General features: G+C 47.2%; 1 pseudogene; it reads left to right on the top strand.

Moving 5' to 3' along the window:
- Window positions 1–15,245, top strand: part of LOC141098286 (vitamin K-dependent gamma-carboxylase-like) — an 81,113-nt pseudogene extending 65,868 nt beyond the window's left edge.
- Window positions 15,246–16,459: the final 1,214 nt, after the last annotated feature.

Here is a 16,459-nt window from a genome sequence, read left to right as displayed (position 1 = left end):
TCAGCGCCCTTCTTGGTCAGATCAGTCAGTGGTTTGACAATACCAGAAAAATTACCAATAAATTTACGATAGAAATTGGCAAAACCCAAAAACTTCTGGAGGGCCTTCAAAGAAGTAGGCTGAACCCAATCATGAATGGCCTGTACCTTGGCCGGGTCAATTTCAATAGTCGATGGAGACAAGATAAATCCCAAAAATGAAATCCTCTGTACACCAAAGCGGCATTTCGATCCCTTAACAAACAGGGAATTCTCCCTCAAAATCCGGAACACAGTCCGGACGTGTTCCACATGAGAATCCCAATCACTAGAAAAGATCAAAATATCATCCAGATAGATGATCAAAAACTTGTCCACAAAGTCACGGAAAGTATCATTCATAAAGGACTGGAAGACAGAAGGGGCATTAGTTAGCCCAAAAGGCATCACCAGGTACTCAAAATGTCCCTCCGGAGTATTAAACGCCGTCTTCCATTCATCCCCATGCTTGATGCAAACAAGATTATACGCCCCCCTGAGGTCAAGCTTAGTAAACCAGCAGGCACTCAACTCTGGAGAATAAATCAGACATCAGAGGTAACGGGTACTGATATTTAACAGTCATCTTGTTAAGGGAACGATAATCAATACACGGTCTTAATGAACCATCTTTCTTGGCCACAAAAAAACACCCAGTACCTAAAGGTGACGAGGATGGTGTAATAATACCCTTCTCCAACGACTCCTTAATATAGGACCGCATAGCATCATGCTCGGGTACTGATAAGTTGAAAAGCCAACCCTTGGGAAATTTACATCCAGGCATCAACTCAATTGCACAGTCATAACTCCTATGAGGAGGCAAAGACGCAGACTTATAATCAGGAATATCATGAGACTGAGGAGAGTTGGAGAAAACAGGAGCGTCCCTAAGAACACACTGACAACCCCAACTGACCACAGACCCAGACTTCCAATTCAAAACTGGATTATGAGTTTGCAACCAGAGAAAACCCAGATCAATAGTATCATGCAAATTATGCAGCACCAAAAATGTACAGTTTTCTTGGTGGTCTGGGGCAACTCGCATTATCACCTGGGTCCAAAACTGAGATTTATTCTCCGCCAAAGGAGCAGCATCAATACCCCTCAAAGGAATAGGAGTCTGCAGAGGCGTCATGGAAAAACCACAACGTTTAGCAAAGTCCAAATCCATCAGATTCAACGCTGCTCCTGAATCCACGAAAGCCTTAGTAGAAAACATGGATAAGGAGCAGATCAGAGTAATTGCCAAAAGGAACTTAGGTTGTACACTGCCCACACATAGTCAAAGCTCACCCGGTCTCCTCTGGCCTTGACTATCCGGCATGGCCCGGGTCGGTATATGACTGGGGACATTCCGTCCCCGCTCGTCTGCCGGCAGGGCGCCGCCGGGTGTTGGGGCTTGTGGATGCCGGGGACTGGTGCATGCGCCGCTAACATACAGCGCTAGGAGAACCGGCCAGCTGATGGTCACATGATTAATCACCTTGCGGATATAAGGTCCTGTGCAGTAATTAACCACACTTCCCCTCGATAAAGCTACTGTGGTGTAGCGAAACGCGCGTCGGGGTGTCCCGGGCAGTCGCCGCTGTACCAACTATGTGAGTATTTACTCTCTCTTCTGTTCCTCGTCCATGATTCATTTACCGGTTTGTTACCATTCATTGGGGTATGGTATACATTGACCTAGTTATGGCATATGGTTGGCCGAGTTCTAAATCATTGTGATGGGGCTCTGGTTTTGTTAACTCCTTTTTGACATAGAAAATCTATTATTCATGGGAGAGTTTTTGATGTTATCTTACAGCATGGCGTTATGCATTCCGGATTCATTGGTGTCTTTACATGGTCTATGTTTGTTATACCGTTTTTATCCTTGTGTACATCAATAAAGATTGTTCATGTTTTTACGCTAAACTCTGTTTGCTCTCCTGTTTCGCCTTGCTCTCATGAGGTAGGCTGGAGTGCAGTTGGTGGAATTCACAGGAATGTGATTGTAGAGGTCTACCAGATCTGGCAACTTTTCTGGCCACAGATTCCTCTCTTCCAAGGGCAAGGTGTTCAGTAGGTCGATCACCACCTGGTTCATCTTTTCACACATGCCATTGGTCTGTGAATGGTACGGTGTTGTCCTGATCTTCTTACAACCGTACAAATTACAGAATTCCTGGAACACTTCCGCCTCAAAAGCTGGACCTTGATCTGCAAGCACTCGCTCTGGATATCCATGTGGTCTACAGAAGTGCTGTCGAAAGGCTCTGGCTGCTGTCCTGGCTGTTTGATCTTTGACAGGCACAACTACCAGGAATCTTGAGTAGTGGTCCACGATTGTAAGAGCATAGATATAGCCTGAGCGGCTTGTGACAAGCTTCACGTGGTCTAGGGCGACCAACTCCAGTGGCTATTTGGTTATTATTGGCTGTAGAGGAGCTCTCTGGCTGTTTCGATCCTTTCTGCGCAGGTTACATTGTCCACACTCTCGGCACCACATTTCAATGGCTTTCCTCATACCAGCCCAGTAGAACCTCTCCCGGAGCAATGCTTCCAACTTCTTCCATCCGAAGTGGCCAGCTCCATAGTGGTATGCTTCCAGGACCATTGATGCCTCTCTCTTTGGGACTACCACCTGCCAGACCAACTCATGAGTGCGGGCATTGATACTCCTCCGACACAGCTTTCCTTCATAGATGAACAGCCGGCCTCTCTCCTTCCACAACTGCTTAGTTTCTTCAGGAGCATCCAACTCTGGGCGTGAGTCAGCTTGTGACAGTAACTCCTTCACCATGCGGACTGCGGAGTCACTATCCTGCGTTTCTGCCCAGTCATGATAGGGCAATGGATTTAGGGTGACCTCTTTCAAGCCAGACCGTCTGTTTCCCACTCCTTGAGCACGCTGGGCCGCATTTGGCCGTTGGAAGGGAGGTAACTCAATTTCTTCAAGAGCCTCAGGGTCTTCTCCTGCATCTGGCAGATTAGGCATTCTGGACAGCGCATCAACATTGGCATTCTTATGCCCTGCTCGGTACTTGATAGTAAACTCATAGTTAGACAGCCGAGCCATCCATCGCTGCTCCAGTGCACCTAGTTTTGCAGTTTCCAAGTGAGTCAACGGGTTGTTGTCCGTGAAGATGGTAAACTTGGCTGAAGCTAGGTAATGCTTGAATCTTTCAGTCACATCCCAGACTATGGCGAGGAACTCCAGCTTGAAGGAACTGTAGTTGTCAGGGTTCCTTTCAGTGGGACGAAGCTTCCTGCTGGCGTAGGAGATCACCCTTTCTTTGCTATTCTGTACCTGTTACAGTACTGCTCCAAGTCCCACGTTGCTGGCATCAGTATACAACACAAAGGGTTGGTCATAGTCCGGGTAGACCAAAACTTCATCTCCTGTGAGAGCCATCTTCAGTCGGGTGAAGGACCTCTCCAACTCCTCAGTCCATTCAAATGTGGAATTTTTCTGTTTGGCTTTCTTGGACTGCCCCACCAGAAGATTTTGCATAGGAGTGGCTATTTCAGTGAAGCCCTTGATGAACCTTCGGTAGTAGCCTACCAACCCAAGAAATTGGCATACTTCATGGAGGTTGCTGGGCTTCGGCCAATCCCGGATGACTGTGACTTTGTCAGGATCTGGTGCCACACCTTCTGCACTCACTACATGACCGAGGTACTGTACCTTGGGCTTCAGGAGGTGGCATTTGGAAGGCTTCACCTTCAGGCCAAAGTTGGACAAGGCTTCAAACACCTCAGCCAGGTGCTTCACATGGTCTTCATAAGTCTTGGAGAAAACAATGACATCATCAAGGTACAACAGGACCGTCTCGAAGTTCTTGTGTCCCAGGCAGCACTCCATCAGCCGTTGAAATGTTCCTGGGGTGGTGCAGAGCCCGAATGGCATATAGTTGAACTCACAGAGACCCATTGGGGTGGTAAAAGCTGTTTTCTCCTTGTCTGCCTCTGCCACGGGAACCTGCCAATACCCACTAGTGAGATCTAAGGTGGAAAAATTGTTAGCAGTTTTAAGTGCAGCTAATGACTCCTCAATTCTGGGTAATGGGTAGGCATCCTTATGTGTAATCCTGTTAATTTTCCTGTAATCAACACACATTCTCATGGTACCATCCTTTTTCTTCATAAAAACTATTGGAGCTGCCCAGGGGCTACAACTGTCTCTGATAACCCCTGCTTCCTTCATCTTTCTCAACATACCTTTGGCACATTGGTATTGTGTTGGGGGTATATGCCGGTACCTTTCTTTTATGGGTGGATGATCTCCAGTGGGGATATGATGTTGAACCCCTTTTGCCTTCCCAAAATCTAGAGGGTGTTTGCTGAATACCCGCTCATACTCCTGGGTCACTCTGTAAACCCCATTCTTTTGGTATGAAGGGGTGGAGTCAGTTCCCACCTGCAGTTGCTGACATCACTCCTCCCGCCACTTTACAGAGCCATTGTCCTCCACCTGGTCGGATGAGATCAAAGGCTCTGCTGCCTGCATTGCATTATTATTGACAGTGAGCAGCTTAGCAACTGTGGCATACCGAGGTATTGTGGCCTCCTCCTCCCCACAATTCAAAAGGCGTACAGGTACTCTCCTTTTACGTACATCAACTACCCCTCTGGCTGTCAGGACAGTGGGCCTGCTATCAGAGTACACTGGTTCTACCATTGCCTGGTAATCTTTTCCTCTGAGGCCTATGGCTGCCCGACACCAAATCAACATTTCACATCTGGGGGGTATTGCAATGGGGAAAGCATCACTCACTCTGACGCTGCCAATTTCTCCGCCAGAGAGTTCTACCTTCTGTCTTTGCATCAGGGCCTTGATCTCCTTCTGCTGGACTCATTGTTCACTGGAACCAGCAGTCTCAGCCACCTGTTGCAACAAGACAATAACCTCGGAAAGACAATTTTCAATTACATTTGTACCAAGAGTCATCCACCCTCCCCACTTTAACAGTAATTTCTTTACATTCCACTTGTGGTAAAGACTGACCATTACTGGCAACTACTGTTAGTTTATCACTTGGGCCACGGGTGAGTTCAGAGTCAGCCCAGTACCGCTTGTAGAGGATATAGGGCATAGTGGTCACCTGGGAGCCAGTGTCCAGAAAATCGTTCATGGGGATGCAGTTAATCACCACTGGAAGGATCGGTCTCCCTCCAACATACTTGGCTCGCCAGTTCCTTGGGCATTGTGGTCCTACTCCTGGGGGTTGGCCCTCTGCCCCAGGGGTCATTCGTTTATAGGACAGAATCTTGACAGGTGGCCTGCTTTGTGGCAGTGACGACAGAATGGCGAAGTTCTCCTCTTCTGGAGCCACGGGACATTCTCTGGACTGGAAGCAAGCTGGATCTTCTCCTTGGAGGACACCTGCAGGGACTGCACGGTTTTAGTAAGTGCAGCCATACCTTTGGTCAACTCCTGGACCTGAAGACGCAGTTCTTCAGTTGGATCTTTATCCAGAGTCTGTGCATCAGCCTCCACAGGGATGGAAGGGAAAGATGTTGCTTGCTGGTGGTAGGTGATCGCTGGGTGCCTAGGGGGCGCTGGACGGCTGAAAGTTGGTTCCTGCAGCACCCGGATAGCCCTGTCCATGAAATCAGCAAAGTCTAGATCAGGGTTCTGTAGGGCTATGATGCGCAGCTGTGCCCTGTGGGTGCTGGATAGGAGTCCTTCAATAAATTGCTCCTTTAGCAGTCCGTCTCCATCTTTCACATTGTCAGGGTCAATCTGCTTGACAGCTCGCAGCGCCTCCTGCAGGTTAAGAGCATAATCCCGTATACTGTCCTGCGCTTTCTGCTTACATCCAAAGAATTTCATCTTTATTTCAGCTGCAGTGCGGGTGTCAAAGGTGCTTCTTAGCTTAGCCAGGATCTTTTTAACAGTCTCTTTATCAGTGTCCTGCCAGGCTTTTACTTCTCTCTGTGCTGCACCTGTTAGCTGCCCAATCAGGATGTTCACCTTCTGGCTTTCAGATAGAGGATACACCTCAAACAAACTGCACAGTCTCTCTTTAAATTCACTCAGGGTATGTGACTCCCCTGAATACTGCGGTAGCCAGGCTGCTCCGGTATGTAAGGCATAGACAGCGGCATTATGGGGACCGCTGCGGTGGGCGCTGTTTCTTGCGGTGCCCTGGAAGCAACACTGGCGGCTGGATTCAGTGGCGCTGTGGGGTCGGCGGGGGCTTCCGCCGCTGCATTGGCGTTGTCCTCAGACATTTTCTCTCCCTCCTAGTTAACGTGGGCCAGGCCGCGGGGTTGCACTGGCTTACCGGATACCGCTCCTCGGCTGTATCAGGGGACGCCGGAACTGCAGGCCTCAGCTTTTCACTTCCCGCGCGCTCTTCTCCTTTCGCGCTTCTCGGCTGACTCCGCCCACGAAGGCCTGCCCCCTTTTCTTCCTGCGCGCTTCAATCAGCGGGATAATGGCGGCAATGGCGCCAATTTTGCACACAGTCTATAGCACCAAACACAGTCTCTGGCACACAGGACCCGGGGACACCGGGCTCCGTAATCCTGTTCGTGATGCCAAAATGGGTCGCCCTCCCAGGGCTGTGGGGTACTCGGCACTGGGCCGGTCTCTCAGAGGGGATTGTCACAGCAGCGGTGACCCGGTCCGTGGCCCTGGGCGCCCATGTAAAAGGGGTTGAGTTGGGAATAAAGTTTATAAGTGATTTGTGACGCCACCAGTGGTGTTCGGCAAGGGAGGTGTTAAGCCGACGCTGCAAGCAGATCCTCTGGGACAGATGGTGTAGTGCAGCAATGATGTTGTAGGCCTTCACAGGTAGGGCTGTTGATCCCAGGGCAGTGTAGCAGAATGTTTAGGAAGAGGGTGCAGTGTTTGGCTCAGAGATGTAGCAGTGCTGAGGATGTTGCAGGAAGGAGGCAAGGACACAACAGGGTGCAGTTTCTTTACCTTTACTTGACAAACGCAGTCCAGGGTCCTGGTTACAGATGGCACAGGAGCAGGCTAGCCTGAAAGCCACTCAGGGATATCTCTATCAGATGGGTTGTGTAGTCTCCTTCCTAGCGCTGGCTTGAGGTACATCCAGTATGGTGTTACACTGAAGTTTCTCCTTCTTATCTTCTCTTAGAACTACCTCGTAGGACAGACAGCTGTAGCCGTTTATCTCTCTTGGCTCACCCGTCGCTGTTGTGCCTCTGAGTCTTAGTTGGGAATAGAGCATTTACAGCTTCCTATTCCTCTGGTTTCTGTTGCAGGACCTTCAGTATCTATACAACCGTGGAGACCAGGCTCCAGATCAAGCGCTATCACTGGGAAGGAGCTCTCTATCCTCAGCTCAACCTCCAGCTTCTCTCCACACGTCTGCACTCGTTGCCCTCCTCACACCAACTCCTCATTTCCCTTCTCGGCCCTCAGAGAGCACTCCTTCCCCAATTCTGGTTCAGAGCTCCCTCTGCTGGCCTGGAGTGGGAACTGTGTTGCATGACATGGTTAACTGTTAGAGAGACCCTTTATTGCCTCCAAGCCTGACATCACCCTCCCTGGAGGAAGGCAATGCCACTATGGCGACCATACTCCTGGGGGCGCCACACACAGATCTGTCAGTTCCACAGAAATGAATAATGCTGTGTGTGTGCACTATGGCTCCATTCACATGGGGGAGTTTGGGACTCACATTCCTGGAAACGGTAGAGATCTCAGTGTGCCCTTTGTATTCCCAAAATCTGAGGCGCCAGAATTAAATTCTTCAAAAATTTCATTTTTAAGGATGAAATAAATGTTAGGCTTAGTTTTGGAGAATTAAATTCTGGTGCCTTTTATTTGTGGAATATAACTGTTTTACTGGCCTGTCGGGAAGCCAAACTGAGTAAGCACATGGATCCACTAGTGGTGAATGGGATTTCTCTGCACTTTAAGGCCTGTTTCACACATCCGTTTTTTTGCATCTGCCAAAGTGTGAAAAAACGGATCCGTTTCTGTTTTGCCGCAAACGGATCCATTTTTTTGATGGATCCACAATAGCCGCTAATGGAAGTCTATGGGACAAAAAAACGGATCCTCCAAAAAAATAGCGGACCGTTTTTTAATGGAAAACGACGGATTTTGACGGATTTTAAAAAACGGAAGTGTGATCCAGGCCTAAGTCATCCCCATTTTTATAATCTGTACCGCTTTTAGACTCTGAACACAAATAAAAAAAAAATCATTGTTTGAAAGATGTTACTAGCCTGTCCTGGCTCTTACTTTTCTTCTCTTCCCGGTGGCCAGCTTCCTTTGTGCAAGTGGAAGTAGCTGACTCAGGTGGCTGTACGCTGCCTGATTACTCAGGTAGCAAGAGTATATTGCTACCACATGCTGTACAGTTGTAGGGTTGGTGGGCCGAGCTGGGGGGTGGTCCCTCTCTTACCGCACAGAGATGTAACAGAGACACGATGGAGGCAGATATTGGGTACAACCGGTCCAAGTTTTATTCTCTTCGCCGTCCACCTGACGGCCTCCGCAGTACACCGCACTTCGATACACTTTACCTCACTTGACTTCACTTCACTTATCGGCTCTCCGTTTCCAGAGCCGTTTCCCGCACACCGTACTTTACACCGGGGACGTACATATACGTACCGGCCCCTCTTCACTCTTTGACACTCCTGTCAGATTCATCACTGTGGCCGACTTAGGCCCGTAAACCAACAGTACTTTTACTGAACAGTCGTCTCCCTCTTTCAATACGGTATGCTTTACCTCGGTGACTCGTCTATACTGCTGTATTTTCCTGTCAGGGCCACCCCCCTGACGTTCTCTCTCCTCAGTCCCCCTGGTTTGGTTTTCCTCAGAGTGCACAAACTGTCGTAGTCCTCCTGTCACTCGAGCTCCCCCTGGGGACTGGAACTTTCTGGAACCCTCCCTCAGTATTTATATCATTCCCGGTTCCCTGTAACTCCGCCACCCATGACCAACGGTTTCCTAAGCCCTAAGCTGATGTCAAGTCCTTTGCTCACACTCCTCCCTGCCCTCTAATGGTCAACCCAAGGTACTGCACGTCCACTACACTTTCTCAGCTGTTTCCTCACTGTAGTAACTGACACCTGTCTAAACTGTGCAAACCCTTCCTTTCTCTATTCTGACAAGTCCATCCGTCCGTCAGGTCACCTTCCCTACACAGTACTCTAGTCACACTTTTTCCTTGGCTCTACAGCAGCAATACACCCGATTGCCTGCTGAGTGCTATGTGTAGTTCCAGCTTTACTAATACAAGGTGGCTCATTGTCAGCTCAGCCCTGCTGTTCTTGAGTGAGCTATCTGCACTTCCAGCTTTGCAAAAGGAAAGTGTTTGATTGTCTGCTCAGCACTGCTGTTCCTGGTTGCTGTCTGCACATCTAGCCCTGCTACATCAAGTCACCTGCCGGCCTACTTCTCTAGGTGCTGTCCACACACTCTAAACTACTGTATCAAACTATGTGCTTACTCACCCCTACTTATCTTAGGTGCCATTTCAAACTCACTTCTGCTGCATCTAGCACTTCCATTTCCATTTCCACTGATCCACAAGTTTTCCTGCATATCCAGCTATACTAGTCCATGTGCCATCTAGCTAGTCCAGCTTTAAGACTATGCTAAAATACGGCTAAGCAAATCCATGTCACCAGATGAGCCATAACAAATGGTCTCTGCTAACATTTTTAAGAAACAGGGTCATAACTTTTGGCGATGCAGCAGTAGTAGTCATGGAGGGACTTGGTGTTTAATCGGCTAAGGGTCCCTCTGCCACATATCAAGATACCAGTGGTGGGGACCAAAATTTTGCATAGCATCAGAAGTTGAAAACAAATTGAGACATTTAGAAAAGTGTTTGTTTTGTGTTCATATTTTTCTTGTTTTTTTTCTAATTACAGTCACCCTTTAGTGATTGTCATAAGTAAAATTGAGATTTTATGTAGAAATGTAACTAATTACCTGCTACAGTCAATCACACATACAGTATGTATGCAGAAAGCTCTTAAGCGCCCTCTAGTGGTGGATACAGACATAAATAATTTTATTTGTGGCTACACAGGGGACTATGAACTCTGTAAAACAAAAAATGGCTGCTAAAATTATAAATGGAAAAAGTAATTAGCAGAGTATGTTGGTTCTAATTACTACATGGTGTTAATGCGAACCTGTCACCTATTTTGGCCGCTATAAGATGTGGCCACCGCCTTTCAGGGCTTATCTATAGGGCCCCTAACTTCACATTTTCTAGGTGAGCCAGAGGGTTATTATCGGTGCGTACAAGAACCTCGGACCGGGATAAATACTCTGCGAAACTCTCCGTCATAGCCCACACCAATGCGAGAAGCTCCAACTTGAAGGAACTGTAGTTGTCCAGATTACGTTCGGAATCATGAAGGGACCGACTTGCATAAGCGATCACCCTCTCTCTTCCGTCCTGTATCTGTGACAACACAGCCCCAAGTCCATGCAAACTCCCGTCAGTGTAGACAATAAATGGTTGAGAAAGGTCCGCATAGTCCAGCACAGGCGCTTCCGTCAATGCTTTCTTCAGGTCTTGAAAGGCTTCCTCCTGAGATTCCTTCCAAAAATTTTTCCAGTCCTTGGCACCAGAGGGCACACTTTTCAACAGTTCCTGTAACGGCCTGGCCCGACGAGCAAAGTTCTTCACAAAGCAGCGGTAATATCCTGTCAGTCCCAGAAAGGCCCGGACATCCTTCACTGTCTCTGGAGTTGGCCAGTCCTGTATTGCAGTGATTTTTTTTCGAGAGAGGGTTTCACTCCTTCAGCAGATACTACATGACCCAAGTACTCGATCTGAGTGCGGAACAGATGGCATTTTTGAGGTTTCACCTTCAATCCATATCTCTGCAGGCGGCTCTACACTTTTTCCAGACTTTGTAGGTGTTCCTCAAACGAAGCAGCGTAAACAATAATATAGTCTAGATAAATCAGCGTAGCTTCGAAATTTAGATCCCCCAGGCTCCTTTCCATGAGACGCTGAAAAGTTCCGGGTGCGTTGACCAAACTGAATGGCATCCAGTTGAATTCGAATAAGCCCATGGGTAATATGAAAGCAGTCTTTGCACGGTCCCGTTCTGACGTTGGTACTTGCCAATAGCCACTGGCGAGATTTAAGGTTGAGAAGAACTTTTCCAAATGCAGACAGAGGCTCTTCAATCCGACGTAAGGGATATGAGTCGGTGCAGGCGTTTAATTTCCGATAGTCCGCACAAAAGCGTAAAGTCCCGTTCTTCTTTCGTACCAGCACTTTTGGAGCAGCCCAGGGACTTTGACTCTCTCTGATGACAACTTTCTGCAACATTTGTCCGAGCATGTTTTTCACCTCCTGATATAACTGGGGTGGAATTTTCCGATAACGTTCTCGTATGGGCGCTGCATTTTCTGTGGGTATCTCGTGTGTGATGGCCGTGGTGCAGCCAAAATCGCCCTCATGACGAGCAAATACGTCCCAATAGAACTTCCGCCTGCTGTAACTGTTCTTGGATGAGTTCAGTCAATTTGGCTCGCATTTGATCTAGTATGACTCGTCCTTCTTGAATGTGCTGTGACTCTGGCGTCGCCAAAGAATTCACTGTCACGGTCCAGGGATCTTCCTGGTGCACTCTCAGTTGCACGGTTTGAGGCGACATTATCTCTTCAGGCATGCCCACAACTCAGGCCACTTCACTTCACTTTTGGGACAGACTGTGATATCCTGATCTTCTAGGTTCACACACCGTACGTGCATACGCTGCGTCCAGCGGCTATTTTCCCTAAGTCCACCTCAGTGAAAAGGATAGGAAGTATAAGGATTCCTGACATTTTCTGAAAGCCCGGAGCCCCTAGGCTTATACTCGAGTCAATAAGTTTTCCCAGTTTTTTGTGGCAAAATTAGGGGGGTCAGTTTATACTCGGGTTGGCTTATACTCAAGTATATATGGTATGTATATGTATTGTGGCCACACAGACATTCTGCTTTAAAATTGCAGTTACAGTTCACCATAGAACTCTATGAGCACCAACTGTCATCTATCATTCAGTAATGGGAAAGTCTGTACTCATTAAAGACAGATTTTACCCATAAAATTGAGCATTTTAAGAGTGAATAATCAGTCCGGAGGAGAAAAAGCAGATTTCTCTAATAAATGATATCTTACAAAGTTTCTTATTTTCACACATACTATTGATTTATGGAAAAAAAAGAAGTCATTCCTGAAGTGCTGGTGAGTGACATTTTGTAACTGCATTCGCTATTGGTTTGCCCTTATTGGTCATGAAGGTTGGGTATGACATTTACATTTAGACATGATTATAGATTGTCTATGATCTTCTCCATCCAAAGGATGAAAGTGTCTATAATATACACGTTGCAGGACGAATACGCCTGTCTCCCCCCTCATGCCAGTGTGAGAGAATAATGGTGGGTGAAGGTCATGAATGTCATGATCGTTGCTGGATCATGTCAGTTAAAGGCACTGATAACCTTTTTTCTTTCTCTCTCTGTGTTTGGAGATAGTTTTTGCCCCCGGTGGCCAGTATGGTAATTGCACTGTATTTTTGGTTCTAGTTTGCCCCCGATGCTGGTGAGTGTAACTGCACGGGAATCACTAACAGGTGTGTTTCCTCAATAAAGGTGTGTCAGTAATGCTCACTCACGTTGGTGATATTATTGTTAGTGTTGTCCAAGCAGCCAGGGTGAAGGAAGGAGCTGGAGGAGAGTCCTGGAGTGGCAGCTATGGTGTCAGCAAGGAGTTCGTGTAAAGCATGGTGGAGTGGCAGCTATGGTGCCAGTGAAGAATGCCTGCAAAGCTTGGTAGAGGGGCAGCTATGGTGCAGAGCTGCACTCAGTTTGCTGGACTCTGTCGCTGGAAAGCTGCACTCAGGTGCCGGACTCGGTTGCTGGACAGTTGCACTCGGGTGCAGGACTCTGTGACTCCAAGGTGACAGTCTAGTGCTGGACGCTGTTGCTAAAGTGGCACCCAGGTGTTGGACACGGTCAGAGGGGATTTCCATGTCGCTCTGACAGAGGGGTGGCAGCTATTCAGGAGGAAAGCTGCACTCTGATGGTGGACTCTGTTGCCAGGAGCAAGTGCAACAGAGTAAAGCTAAGTTGTGTTCCCTGTTTGTGTTTCTCCTTGGTGTGTATTAGTGCAGCGGTGGGGCTAGTGCCTGTGCCACCCAGCTCCCTAGCAAGGGATAGGTGTAATGTGTGCCAGGGCTACAGGTTCCTGATCGGCGCCCGGTGCGGAACCGGCATAGGGAACACTAGGAGCGTTAGGGACACTGACTCAGGGGAGTGCAGGAGGTCGCCACGCCCCCGTTCCCTATCGCAGGGCCCACCGTTGTAACTGTTTCCCCTTTTCCCCTATGTCTTGTTGTATTAGTTACCGGCCTGCGGGCCGCGTCACACAGGACATTTACACGTGCCGCGTCCTGTCGTATTAGTTACCGGCCTGCGGGCCGCGTCACTCAGGACTGGGCACGTGACAATGTATACTGCAGACCAGGCAATCTAAACCTCTTCCCTTTAGCTGTCCTTTACCTCTCAGCTGGTTCCCAATGCAGAATTGCTCCCAATTTTCTTTTACACACTTGTGGGAAGAGCCTACGATCAGGACTAGTAGCATTTTGGCTTCCAAAACGCTGCGCTCTACAAAACACACTTTAAACGCATGTGTTTCACCGCATGTAGTGACAGTCTATTGGGGAAAATACGCACATGAGACTACCTAAGCTTCTCCGCTACAGAAATTGACATGCTGCAACTTGAAATCCGCACAGTAAGTGCTATTCCTGATAGTGGGCACGCAGCCATAGATTTTGCGTCAGGTTCAGTGTTTTCAAGGACTCATTATTTTAATTAAAAAGGCATTTTTCTCATGTTTGTATAAATGTGCTATGAAATCTTTGTTACATTTTTATTTTTTGGATGTCGTGTCCTCCTGAGTGGTTTCTCTTATAAGTCGAATATGCAGGACATCTCCATTTTCTTATTTGAACAGATGGCTATATTAGCAGGACATCCCGAGCGATGTCTGAGAGTGACGTCTAAAGTGAGTCATGGTGACTGTAGAATTACTAACCGACGCACCACTAGATTTATGCTAGAGGTGCTGTATGGTGGAGGCTTCGTTTTTAAGGATTCACTCGTGATGCCTTAAGTTGCACATCTGGGCCACGATGCATGAACTGACCGCAGGACTTACAACCCAAACTCAACCGCCTCGGCTGTTCTGATGAGCCCAGCGGCCAGTCCATGCTTCCATTTGTCTACACTCGGACCGCGACACACACATATGTGAATCCTGCCTGCCTTAATTTTCTTAACGGATTGCATAACCTAAAGCTATTACAACATATTTCCTTCAGTATAGTAACGGGTGTTAGTCTTGACACCCCCTTTAATTTAAATTATCCCAACTACAGGAGTACAGTGCGCTTATCCTCTGCAGCGAATAGCTGGGCTCAACAGGAATTGCAAAATAGCTGGCACAAGACTGCCGAGCCCAGTGATTGGCTGCCACAATCACACATGCTGTAGTTGAGATGTCACCACTGCAGCCTGTCAGCAAAGACTAGGGGCAGCGGTGAAGAGGCTGAATTTGGACCTGGTGAGTACAATGCATCTTGTTGTTTTTTGTACTGGACAAGCCAGGACAGAAAAATTGTTCCAGAAACCCCTTGACTTAAAACTGGCCAAGATTAAGATTTGTGAATGTTTTGGACCCGTTCCTGCTTTTTGGCTTTTAGAAGTTTTCTCTTGATTCTCTATAAAGACATTTGGACGTAATAGAGCGGTGGTACTCATAGTAGCCATCTCAGGGGCCAGAATGGAGTCAATAGTACAGAGTAAGCTTTCCATCTCTCCTTGTATTACGAGAACGGCCATACTGCTGCTGTGAATCTGCCTGGATGGCCCGGACTTTCCAATGCAAAATTAGATGTTGATAGAAGTAATGGACACGGGACCTGGGGAATCCATGACTGTTCCTTCTAGAAAGGGACATTTCAGGCTACATCACTAAACTAGTCCTCTGGACCATTAAAATGTATTTTCAGTAGGCAGAAGAAATACTCCTAAAAACGGAGCTTTCAGGAAATTATCCGAAGGACTGCTCGCCATGATACATTTCGGCTAAAGAGGTTTATAGATGCTGGAAGCTGAACTGAGGCTGTATTTTAACAGGGATTTTGGTACATAATTTTTTTTTATTTTTCAGGTGACGGACATGCCTAAATCTGCACCAAATCATTGCTTTTCACTGTAGGAAATGTACAGTTAGGTCCATATATATTTGGACTGAGACAACATTTTTCTAATTTTGGTTCTAGACATTACCACAATGAATTTTAAGCAAAACAATTCATATGCAGTTTCAGCTTTCATTTGAGGGTATCCACATTAATATTGGATGAAGGGTTTAGGAGTTTCAGCTCCTTAACATGTGCCACCCTGTTTTTAAAGGGACCAAAAGTAATTGGACAGAATAAATAATCTAATATATATAGCTCAAGTGTGTGTATGTCCGGGATAGGCATCCGCACCGTCGCAGCTACAGCCACAAAACTTGGCACAGTCACACGTCTGGACCCCGAGAGCGTCCTAAGCTATATTGTGAGGCAAAATTTTAACACCGCACATTCCAATTCACCAAACAATTTTGCCTCTATCTACATAATGGGGAAAGTGTTTGTGTATCAAGCCCCGCCCCTCATTATGATGTCATAATGGTTGCCATGGCGACGCTGATGTCATCATAGGTTGCAAGCCCCGCCGCTCATTATGATGTCATAATGGTTGACTATGGGATGGAGGATGTGTGATGGATATATTGGCACTGGACTATGGGATGGAGGATATGTATGACGGGTATATGGGCACGGGACTATGGGATGGCGGATATGTATGACGGGTATATGGGCATGGGACTGTGAGATGAAGGATGTGTGATGGGTATATGGGCACTGGACTATGGGATGGAGGATATGTATGACGGGTATATGGGCTCTCGACTATGGGATGGCGAATATGTATGATGGGTATATGGGCATGGGACTATGGGATGGTGAATATGTATGATGGGTATATGGGCATGGGACTATGGGATGGAGGATGTGTGATGGGTATACAGTTGTGGCCAAAAGTATTGACACCCCTGCAATTCTGTCAGATAATACTCAGTTTCTTCCTGAAAATGATTGCAATCACAAATTCTTTGGTATTATTATCTTCATTTAATTTGTCTTAAATGAAAAAACACAAAAGAGAATGAAGCAAAAAGAAAAACATTGATCATTTCACACAAAATTCCAAAAATGGGCCAGACAAAAGTATTGGCACCCTCAGCCTAATACTTGGTTGCAAAATAACTGCGACCAACCACTTCTGGTAACCATCAATGAGTTTCTTACAATGCTCTGCTGGAATTTTAGACCATTCTTCTTTGGCAAACTGTTCCAGGTCCCTGATATTTGAAGGGTG

Source organism: Dendrobates tinctorius, unplaced genomic scaffold (genome assembly GCF_039654945.1).
Source record: "Dendrobates tinctorius isolate UK_male_01 unplaced genomic scaffold, ASM3965494v1 ptg000089l, whole genome shotgun sequence".
NCBI lineage: Eukaryota > Metazoa > Chordata > Amphibia > Anura > Dendrobatidae > Dendrobates > Dendrobates tinctorius.
The sequence above is the reverse complement of the archived record's forward strand: the minus strand, read 5'-3'. Positions and strand labels throughout refer to the sequence as shown.